Raw genomic sequence first — 10,992 nt, forward strand, 5'->3', positions numbered from 1 at the left:
CAAAACCACCAGTGGGAGTGGCCTAAAACTGTGATTAAAAATAATGTTAAATGTGGCTGCTCTGCAAAAAAAAAAAAAAAAAAAAGATAATTAAATCTTACTTAACTCCTTAGTGTCAATTTCAAGAGGTTTCCACTGGCTAAGACTTTGTAATTGGGGCTGTTTCTTTACTGAAGTAGAAATAAATTTTTCAGATACCTGTGTTATCCTTTGGGTCCTTCCTGGTTTCTGTAGTGGAATGGCTAAATTGATCTGGGTACAGATTCATGACAATTAAAGCATGACAGGATCTCACTGGCATTTTGGGGTGAAGAGCTGATACCTGTTGTCAGAACTCACGTCCCAGCCATTTGCCTCTTTGTCCTGCTTTCGGATTTGCGCTGCTGGCAACCCTGCGTCACCCCACAGGGCACAGGGAGAGATTCTGGGTCTACTGAGGGTCACACGGGGGCCACAAGATGTGAAAGATATTGTCGCTTTTGGACCATCTCAGGTGTCTCCTACTGCCTCATGGCCTATTCAGGGGCAGAGGAGAGGCCTTCTCCAGCGGGAAAATTTTCAGTTTGTTCTCTTGAGGTCTACATTTTGATATGTCCTAAGGAATTCAGAAAAACAGGTTCTTCTTCACAAAGCCTGGCATTCAAAGGCTTTTCTGATGCACACCCAAAAATCCTGTTTTGGATACCAGAGGTAAAATAATAAACTCTTTGCTCCAACAATCCTTATGCCTTATCCTTCAACCCTCTTCCTTGCTTTTCTCCTCCTCCCCACAGATGAATGGCTCAGGAAACCATGGAAAAGACTGGTATATGAAACTGTACAAGGAAAGCCCATACTAGTACATATATAAAATATTAATATATATTATTACCTTTGTTATACATGTATAAATAATTCCTTATTAAATACCTTTGCTGGAAATATTGCTTTGAATTTCGGACTACTTTTGTACTTAGTTATTTACAAGAAAAATTATTTGCTCATACTGTAATAAACTTTATAATATTTAAAAAAGTATTGTTAAATTGCATTCCAGAAAGCTTGTATGAGGGAGCCCAATTGAGCCCATCCTGACCAACCTTATCTTGGCCAATTGAGGGTGGTAGGGAAAGAGAGGGAGAGACAATGAGAGGTTTTGAGAGAGTTGTGCTTCATTGTATGTATTTACATAAAAGGAAGTTGAACACTGGCCTCTTTTTTGAGGATCATTACATTTTTGTCTATTCTTAACTGTGGCAACATTTAAGACTGGTGGTATTGTGCTTTTGTTATCAACTTTTATGAGCTCTTTATATATTAAGGGTATCAAATCTTTGTCATATTTATTACAACTTATCATTTTCCTTTAGTTTTAGATTTTACCTTTCTGATGGTATTATTTATTATAATTGCAATTTCCATAATCCTTTTACACTTTAAGTCCTGCAAGTACATAAACCACAACTGTCTTATTCTTTAGTTTATCCTAAGTACTTTAAAACAGTAACTATACATACTTGTTACTCAATAAGTAGAGCAACCTAAGGTGAGCTAAAAGTAAGGAATCAAAACATGAAAAAATAAAGATTTACTTTTTGCTACGTAGAACAATTTGGCTGGCTTAATTTTGTTCTTTTCAATTGTAAGAACAATTTGTACTTTTAATACGAATTACTAGAACTTCAAAAGGGAAACTGAAAGAGGTTGAATAGTTTCACAATCAAATATAATTTTTTTGTATTATCTGTATTTCGCTATGAATGTATTTTGCATTTCATTTATATTTCTTTGTACCTGTGAGCATACTGAATGTGGAAACAATTATCCTTTTTATTTTTTTTTAATTAATTTATTTATTTACTTATTTTTGGCTGCATTGGGTCTTTGTTGCTGCACATGAGCGGCAAGCGAGGGCTACTCTTTGTTGCGCTGAGCGGGCTTCTCATTGCAGTGGCTTCTTGTTGTGGAGCACAGGCTCTAGGCATGTGGGTTTCAGTAGTTGTGGCACGCAGGCTCAGTAGTTATGGCTCGAGGGCTCTAGAGCGCAGGCTCAGCAGTTGTGCACATGGGCTTATTTGCTCCGCAGCATGTGGGATCTTCCCGGACCAGGGCTCGAACCCGAGTCCCCTGCATTGGCAGGCAGATTCTTAACCACTGCGCCACCAGGGAAGTCCTGTCCTTTTTAAAACTAAGTATATATAACACTGATTTGGGATTGACGTAACCTTCCTAATATGAATGATCGTTTCATGTGACTACATTTTGTTTACAAATTTGTGTTACTACTCCTTCCCCAAGCTCTGTAACCTTTCAATTCTTAATATTGGGATTAATTTCAGAAAGTAGTGTTAAAAGATAAACTGAGGCATATTAAAAATTTTAAGAATTTATTTGTGCAAAAATTAATTCAAATCAGGGAGTGCTAAATGCGAAGTGGTTAGAAGTGTTCCACTGAGAGGAACTTGGGGTAGAGATTTTATAGAGAAAAAGGCAGAGGCAAAGTTAGGAAATCATTGACTGCAATAACTTAAAGAGTAGTTGGCGCTTTGTGACTGGTTGCCCTTAGGTTTCAACTTTGTAACCTTAAGGCATTTACAGGCTTAGAGTCTGCTTTGCTTATGTCGACCACCACGGCACTAGAACCAGGTCACTCTAATGATCCCCTTGTTTAATTAATATAACAGTGGTTACACTTTTCTTAAAAATATGTATTCAAATGATAGCAATTGTAATTTTAGTACTAACTGATTAAGAAAATTGATAATGCCAAATGAATTTGAGTATATAGATCAGCAAATCAATATGTATATCAGCATACTCTTGAAAAATGAGATATCCAGTCTATAGTCATGGCACATGGATTTATAGACCCCTTCCAATACCTGTCTTAACCTCAGTGTCATTCGCTCACTCAAACCCTCTTGTATGGCTCACACATTATGAACCACTGTTTGAAGAGGATAAATGCATGTCAGTCATCCCCCAAATTTATAATCCTACGAAAACGAACAAACATCACTTTAAAAATGGTTGATTTGTCTGCTGTTTTTCCTCAAAGCATAATTTTCTCATTCCCAAAGCAGAGAGTTATTTCCTACTTGTCCATCTTTCAAGATTAAAACTGGCTTTAGTCTACTGCAAAACCCAATGATAATTTGAAGAATTATGGGCTGGCTTCTTCACCCCAAATCTATGTAGGATACTCTGACATATGTTACTATGGAGAGGACAGTTGGTACTTTTAAAAAACAAAAGAAGAGCATTTTGTTTTTTCATGAAGGAGACATTTCAGTATCTTAAGTGCTCATTTGCAATCACATAAAATGTTTTCTTTTTCTTTAAATGTCAAGGTGATGTTTTTGTGATAAATGTAAAATCAAATTCATTCTTTATACCTTAAGCGACTTTAGCAGGTGGGAGACAAACAATTATAAGTAGGCATTCCTGAGGCTAAAGCAAAAACACCTTTAGAACTTAAATTCTTATATAAGTGGTAATAATTTTAAAAATATTTTTGTGCTCTAAATATTTTTAAGGTACAAAATATATACTAAAGTACCAAGAAGGCATTCACACACTCACAGCAAATTTAATTGCATATCCAGTAGAGAAGCAGCTGTATTTAAGTATGGCTATCATTACTCAAATAATCAAATTTATTTTAACTGCTAAAATTACTGTAGAAATAATAGGTCTTATACTTTATCATTCACCACATATCCAAATTACAGTATTGTCAGAGTTATTTTGCTCACAACAATTGTGGGAAGTGTGGAGATTAAGTATTATTGTCCTCATGAAAATTCCAAGGCAGAGAGAATGGGAGGGCCCAGCTCTAAATCAGAGATAATTAACGGTAAAGATAGGACCAGAATCAAAATAAATCCATTCTCTGCCAAGCTTTTATTCAACCAGAGTACCTCTCTCTATTGGCAATAATATAAAATGCTTTATTATATTTAATATTTATAAAGAAAGTCTTAATTCTATAGTTGATGTTCTACATAAAAAAGGTTAAAAAAGATTATGAACATTGTTGCCAGGAAAATAGTTATATCATATCAACATTAATATAAATGATAATATTATGCTGGGTAGGGGTTGCCCTCCTCTCCGCCCACCTGTCCCCCACTCCCCCCCATGGCTCCAGGCAGATCTGCTTTCACAGTTTCAGCTTCAGGTCACCTGGCCTGAGGTGATGGACCTAATGATATCTGAATCACCTTCAGGGCCATTCTCCCCTTTTCGTGAAGAATAGCACACATTCACAGCTAAAAAGTTCTGTCATCCTGTTCTATAAAATCAAAAAGGTCCAAAAGCCTTCCTTCACTCTGTCCCGTTTTCTCCGTTCTCTGTAATCCCATCTGGCAGTATTTCTGCTGGTATAATCCCATCTCTGATCCTGGCCTCTGCTTGATGGCTGATTAGGTCCATGGTTTGTATCCACTCTGATCTCATCAAAATGGTCAGTTACACTCTCAGTGTCCTCTTCAGAATATGCTTTCTCATTGTTTTGCGATATGGATAGGCTGAGAATTTTTCAAATCTTTAAGTTCTAGTTTCTTTTTGCTCATTGCTTAACAATTCCTTCTTCAACTTATTTCTCTCTTGCATTTTACTATCAGCAGTCAGGAGAAAACAAGCCGCTCCTTCAACACGTTGCTTAGAAATCTCAGCTAAATATCCAGTTTTATCACTCTCAAGTCCTATCTTCCACAAGACACTGGAACACAGACACACAACACAGCCAAGTTCTTTGCCACTTTATAACAGGAATCACCTTTTTCTCCATTGTCCAACAACATGTTCCTCATTTCCATCTGGACCTCGTCAGAATGGCCTTTACTGCTGTCAACTAAAAAATTATTCACAACCTAAAAGTTGAGAGTTAGAGTTATGTTTTATTCGGTGGAGATTTTTAGGACTTCAAGCCCAGGAGGAAGCATCTCAAGTAACCCTGAGAGAACTGCTCCAAGGAGGTGATGGGGGAGCTAGGATATATAGGAGTTTTGCAACAAAGGGCAGGTAGTCAGGAACATCAAAAGATTACTGTCAATTAAAGAAAACCATGTGCCTCTTGGCCATCTGTATGTCTTTGGAGAAATATCTATTTAGGTATTCTACCCAGTTTTTGATGACATTAAGTCTCATGAGCTGTTTGTAAATTTTGGAGACTAATCCCTTCTCAGTCACATCATTTGCAAATATTTTCTCCCAATCTGTGGGTTGTCTTTTCATTTTGTTTGTGTTTCCTTTTCTGTGCAAAAGCTTTTGAGTTTAATCAGGTCCCATTTTTATGTTTGTTTTTATTTCCATTATTCTGGGAGACAGACTGAAAAAGATATTGCTGCAATTTATGTCAGAGAGTGTTCTGCCTATGTTTTCCTCTAGGAATTTTATAGTGTCCCATCTCACATTTAGGTCTTTAATCTATTTTGAGCTTATTTTTGTGTATGGTGTTAAAGAATGATCTACAATGAGATATCACCTCACACCAGTCAAAATGACTATCATCAAAAAATCCACAAACAATAAATACTGCAGAGGGTGTGGAGAAAAGGGAACCCTCCTACACTGATGGTGGGAAGGTAAATTGTACAGCCACTGTGGAGAACAGTATGGACAGAGCTACCATATGACCCTCCTGGGCATAAATTGGGAGAAAAACATGGCCTGAAAGGATACATGCACTCCAATGTTCATTGCAGCACTGTTTACAACAGCCAAGACATGGAAGCAAACTAAACGTCCATCAACAGAGGAACGGATAAAGAAGATGTGTTACATTTATAATGGAATATTACTCAGCCATTAAAAAGAATGAAATAATGCCATTTGCAGCAACATGGATGGGCCTAGAGATCGTCATACTGAGTGAAGTAAGTCAGACAGAGAAAGAGAAATATCATATGATATCCCTTACATGAGGGATCTAAAGAGAAATGATACAAATGAACTCATTTAAAAAACAGAAACAGACTCACAGGTTTAGAGGACGAACTTATTGTTATGGGGGGGAAGGGTGGGGGGAAGGGATAGTTAGGGAGCTTGGGATTGACATGTACACACTGCTATATTTAAGATGGATAACCAACAAGGATGTACTGTGTAGCACAGGGAACTCTGCTCAATGTTATGTGGCAGCCTGGATGGGAGGGGAGTTTGGGGGAGAATGGACACGTGTATATGTATGGCTGAGTCACTTTGCTGTGTACCTGAAACTATCACAACATTGTTAATAGGCTCTACCCCAATATAAAATAAAAAGTTTAAAAAAAATAAAGAAAACCAGGTATGTGAAGTTAAAGAATTTAGCACTCTTCTATGTGTGGGAAGATGCAAGAGTCTGGGCTCACTGAAATCATTCCTTTGATATGCACCTCAGCCATCTGGGGTGTGTGTTTTCACATCCTGAGTTTCCTCACTGTAGGGAGTGGCTGCAGTCTGATGGGTGCTAGATGGCAGGTATTCTTTCCTTCCTGAGTTTCCTCGGGGCTCAAGGGCTCACGCTGGAGGGCTGCAATCATTGATGACTGTAACATCCTTTGTTTACTGATGTGGCAGGCAATATTCCATTTATCACTGTCTATATTTCTACCAACATTCTATATACATGATTACTTTTGTATTCTCTAAGAAGATGGAAGATTTATTCTCCTTTCCTTTCTGAACTCTCACCAGGATCACTTTTAACAGTCCATAGGCTTTTCCTAACACGCACCTCAAAACTCTTCCAGCCTCTAAAACTTCCACATTTTTAGGTATTTGTTACAGTGGCACCCCACTTCTTACTACCAAAGTCTATCTTAGTTCAGGCTGCTATAACAAAATACCATAGACTGGGTGGCTTAACAAACATTTATTGTAACAATATTGATATAATTATCATGTCAATATTGATGTAAATGAGAGTACTGTTACATGTATCATATTATAAAATCAGTGTTTAGGGACTTCCCTGGCAGTCGAGTGGTTAGGACTCCACCCTTCCATTGTAGGGGCCCTGTGTTTGATCCCTGATCAGGGAACTAAGATCCTGCAAGCTGGACTACATGGCCAAAAAAAAAAAAAAAAAAAAAAAAAAAATGACGTATTGAATGTGGATTAAAATTAATTTAAAAAGTTGTTTAAAAATCATGTATGTTCTGGCAGCACATGCACTAAAATTGGAATGACTCAGAGAAGATTAGCTGGGCCCTTGCAAAAGAAGACACACAAATTCATGAAGCACTCTGTGTATTTTGTGAAGCATGTTCTCTTAGAGATTATTGTTTCATTGTAAATCTGAAAGCGATCCTGCAAGACATTCAATGGTGGATAATCACTTTTAGAGGAAGTAGGTTAATAATTTTTATACTTAGTAATTTTTAAAGTTTAAATTTTGCATTTTAAGTGCTAAAAGTGACCTATTTTATTTTCTGAATTAACACTACGTTCCCCTGTATTTTACCTTTTTCTCTTGAAGTGAATTTAGAATTAAATAATATTTTAATGTGGTGTTACTACAATGTAGTATACAGATATTGCATATAATCCACCAACTCATTTGTCATCTACTGGAGATTTCCAAAGGGAATAAAAAATAATTTAGACATTAAAAAATAGGTATTGATAGGACCTGGAGATTACCATACTAAGAGAAGTAAGTCAGACAGAGAAAGAAAAATACCATATGATATCCCTTACATGAGGAATCTAAAAAAAAATGATACAAATGAACTTATTTACAAAACAGAAACGGACTCACAGACTTAGAGAACTAAATTTATGGTTACCAGGGGGGAAGGGTAGGGATGAGGGATGGAATGGGAGTTTGGGATTGACGTGTACACACTGCTCTATTTAAAATAGATAACCAACAAGGAACTACTGTATAGCACAGGGAACTCTGCTCAATACTCTGTAATGACCTAAATGGGAAAAGAATTTGAAAAAGAATAGATATGTGTATAACTGAATCACTTTGCTGTACCCCTATAACACAACATTGTTAATCTACTATACTCCAATATAAAATAAAATTTTAAAAAAAATATTGCAGAAGCATCATACATTTTACAAGTATATTAATAGTGTGAAATAATAAAGAGCTACCTTGATCATAACAATTAATTTTGTTCTTTAATTATCTGTTACCTGCTGCATCTGACTTTTCTATGTATATGTTCACATCCAGAGAGGCAAAATTTTAAATACCAATTTATAATTAATTTGAAAATTTTATTACACCTTTATCGTTGTTTGAGCTCCAGAATTCCTTTTGAGAATTCATCACTGAAAAGGTGTTGAGGTGAAAGAAAAGGTGAGAAGGAAAGGTAATTTTAGGAATATCAGAAAAATGTACCGTACATTGCAATGTCACTTCGGAAAAATACGTGTAGCATAGTAATTAGAGTAACAAAAGACAGTATGTAAAACAATATGTCTAAAGTTCAGACCTTGAGTATTTAATGAATATGCAACTTGATTTAGATAAAAGCAGTTGTGACCTGTCCTGATGAAATGGAAAAGAACTGGCTTATAAAATTAAAAAATAAATAAATGAGTAGCAATGCATGAGTTAAACAAATATATATTTATCTCAAAACTGAATATTCAAACAAGAAATAAAGGAGCAGCTTTATCAGAACAAAATGCAAATTGTGGTTAATATTGACATGATCTGTGATTAATGATATGAGGAAGGAAACACATGCTAAGAATTGGTACATGATTTTATTGACAATACGTTCTGTTGTAGAAAAGTCACAATTACATCTGTTTATGGTTATATGTTTCTTAAAGTGTCATTTGTGACACCTGAAAATGTTTTAATTAAGGGTTTGTATCTAATTCGATCTGTACCCAAAATAATCTTGATATAAATGACATGAAGTGTTGAAAACACTTTAGTAAAATTATCATTTCATAATAATTGAAAGAAGTGGACTCATTCAAACAATTTATACCTCAAATATTTACATACAAAATATGAATTCTCAATGTTTTTAAACTGATGACAGTAGAAAATAATATAGAACTCTATTACAATAGAGACTGTTCACTCGAAAGCATTTCTGTGTTTTTTCCCACTACTGCTATTTATTTCATCCAAACAAAAATATTTGCAATTTATATACCTGACAGCATCTGATAAGTCCATTTCTTCTTCTGTTAGATAAGTTTATTCAGATGCCTACCCTTAAAATAGTGCTAAAGTATCTTATGCACAGTTCTCTTGGTGGGCACGTTTTTTAACCATGCATTTTCCTATATCACCTTGGATACAGCTGACTAATCCAGAGCAAATAGTTTACCCGCGGCAATGAATATACAGCCTGGTCAGGTGTTTTTAGAATAAAAGATGCACAAATTACTCTCAATGAAATTTGAATTAATTAAATCTGAGAGAATAAGGTATATAAGATTACCAGATGAACGGTATGAGGAAGAGTTAGAATTAAAAACTACGCAATAGGGCTTCCCTGGTGGCGCAGTGGTTGAGAATCTGCCTGCCAGTGCAGGGGACACGGGTTCGAGCCCTGGTCTGGGAGGATCCCACATGCCGCGGAGCAACTAGGCCCGTGAGCCACAACTACTGAGCCTGCGCATCTGGAGCTTGTGCTCCGCAACGAGAGGCCGCGACAGTGAGATGCCCGCGCACGGTGATGAAGATTGGCCCCCGCTCGCCGCAACTAGAAAAAGCCCTCGCACAGAAACGAAGACCCAACACAGCCAAAAATAAATAAATTAATTAATAATTAAAAAAACCCCTACACAACAGAAAATGTTCAAGTCAAAGTTACGCAGTAAAGCAATTATTCTGAAGCAGAAGAATGTTATTGGTAGAGAGAGGTGTACAGTAACAACCAGATACACAGTGAGAGAGAAAACTGATGTTGCAGTGCAGCACAGCCCCATTGGTTTGGGATGACTTCCACGTCTACTCTGCATGAATCTCCACAGTAACCTCCTTTCTCTGACTGGGCGTATCTTCCTTGACAAAATAGTGTTGTGCCAGATCTAAAGAACTCAGAGGGTAACTTGTAAAGCCATATAGGGGAGAAAATTCTCCCATTCCAACAAAAATTTCTCTGAAGAATTCCTCTAAGAACTTCTTTTACCTACAAGTCAGCAAATTGGGCTCCAAAAGTTATTTCATATGATAAGTATATACAAGACCCATTAATTGCCTACTTCTTAGATTAAGAATCCTGACAGTTGGTTGAATTATCCTTATAATTTGCAACAAGACAATCCAACTTTTCATGGCTGAAGCCTCCAAAGAATGTAATATGTTGGTTTTAATACACACTGAGGAAAAAACAGGTACTAATCTGCATTTGTGTATTAAAATCAAAACAACATCTTAAGGAGACTAATTATAAGGATGACTGATAGACACAAAAGGATAAACTTGGATACTGATTGCCCTAATCATCAAAAGAGGACCCACTTTAAATTATTTTTAAGGGCCTTTCCTCTCCTGCCCCTCCCCCCGCAGTTTTTTCTTTTTAAATATAATTTTATTTTTGGCTGCGTTGGGTCTTCGGGCTTTTCTCTGGTCGCAGCAAGCAGGGGCTACCCTTCGTTGCAGTGCGCGGGCTTCTCATTGCGGTGGCTTCTCTTATTGTGGCTCACGGGCTCTAGGCGCGCGGGCTCAGTAGTTGTGGCGCACGCGGTTAGTCACTCCGCGGGCATGTGGGATCTTCCTGGACCAGGCTCAAACCCGTGTCCCCTGAATTGGCAGGCAGACTCTTAACCACTGCGCCACCAGGGAAGCCACCCCCCACCCCCCGCAGGTTTTGAATATTAGCAATTGGAACTGGAAATCTCATTGTCACATTTTTGCATTATTAAATGATAGAACTTCATTTCATTTTTACCAGCTTAATTGTTAGAAATATTCATTATGCAGAAATCTTAGCCCCATTGACTCCTTACTGAGTAAAGCTATTATGCTCATTCCAGTAATTTTAGTAATCTGTCGCATTTTAATTCTTCCCTTGAAATAGTGAATACTGAATAAAATTG

At 36.9% G+C, this 10,992-nt stretch overlaps 1 non-coding gene across 1 annotated transcript; it reads left to right on the forward strand.

Moving 5' to 3' along the window:
* The first annotated feature begins 7,117 nt into the window (after window positions 1-7,117).
* On the forward strand, window positions 7,118-7,221 carry LOC137211516 (U6 spliceosomal RNA). Its single transcript, XR_010937120.1, has one exon. It is a non-coding gene; the product is annotated as a U6 spliceosomal RNA (small nuclear RNA).
* Window positions 7,222-10,992: the final 3,771 nt, after the last annotated feature.

Source organism: Pseudorca crassidens, chromosome 18 (assembly GCF_039906515.1).
Source record: "Pseudorca crassidens isolate mPseCra1 chromosome 18, mPseCra1.hap1, whole genome shotgun sequence".
Lineage (NCBI taxonomy): Eukaryota > Metazoa > Chordata > Mammalia > Artiodactyla > Delphinidae > Pseudorca > Pseudorca crassidens.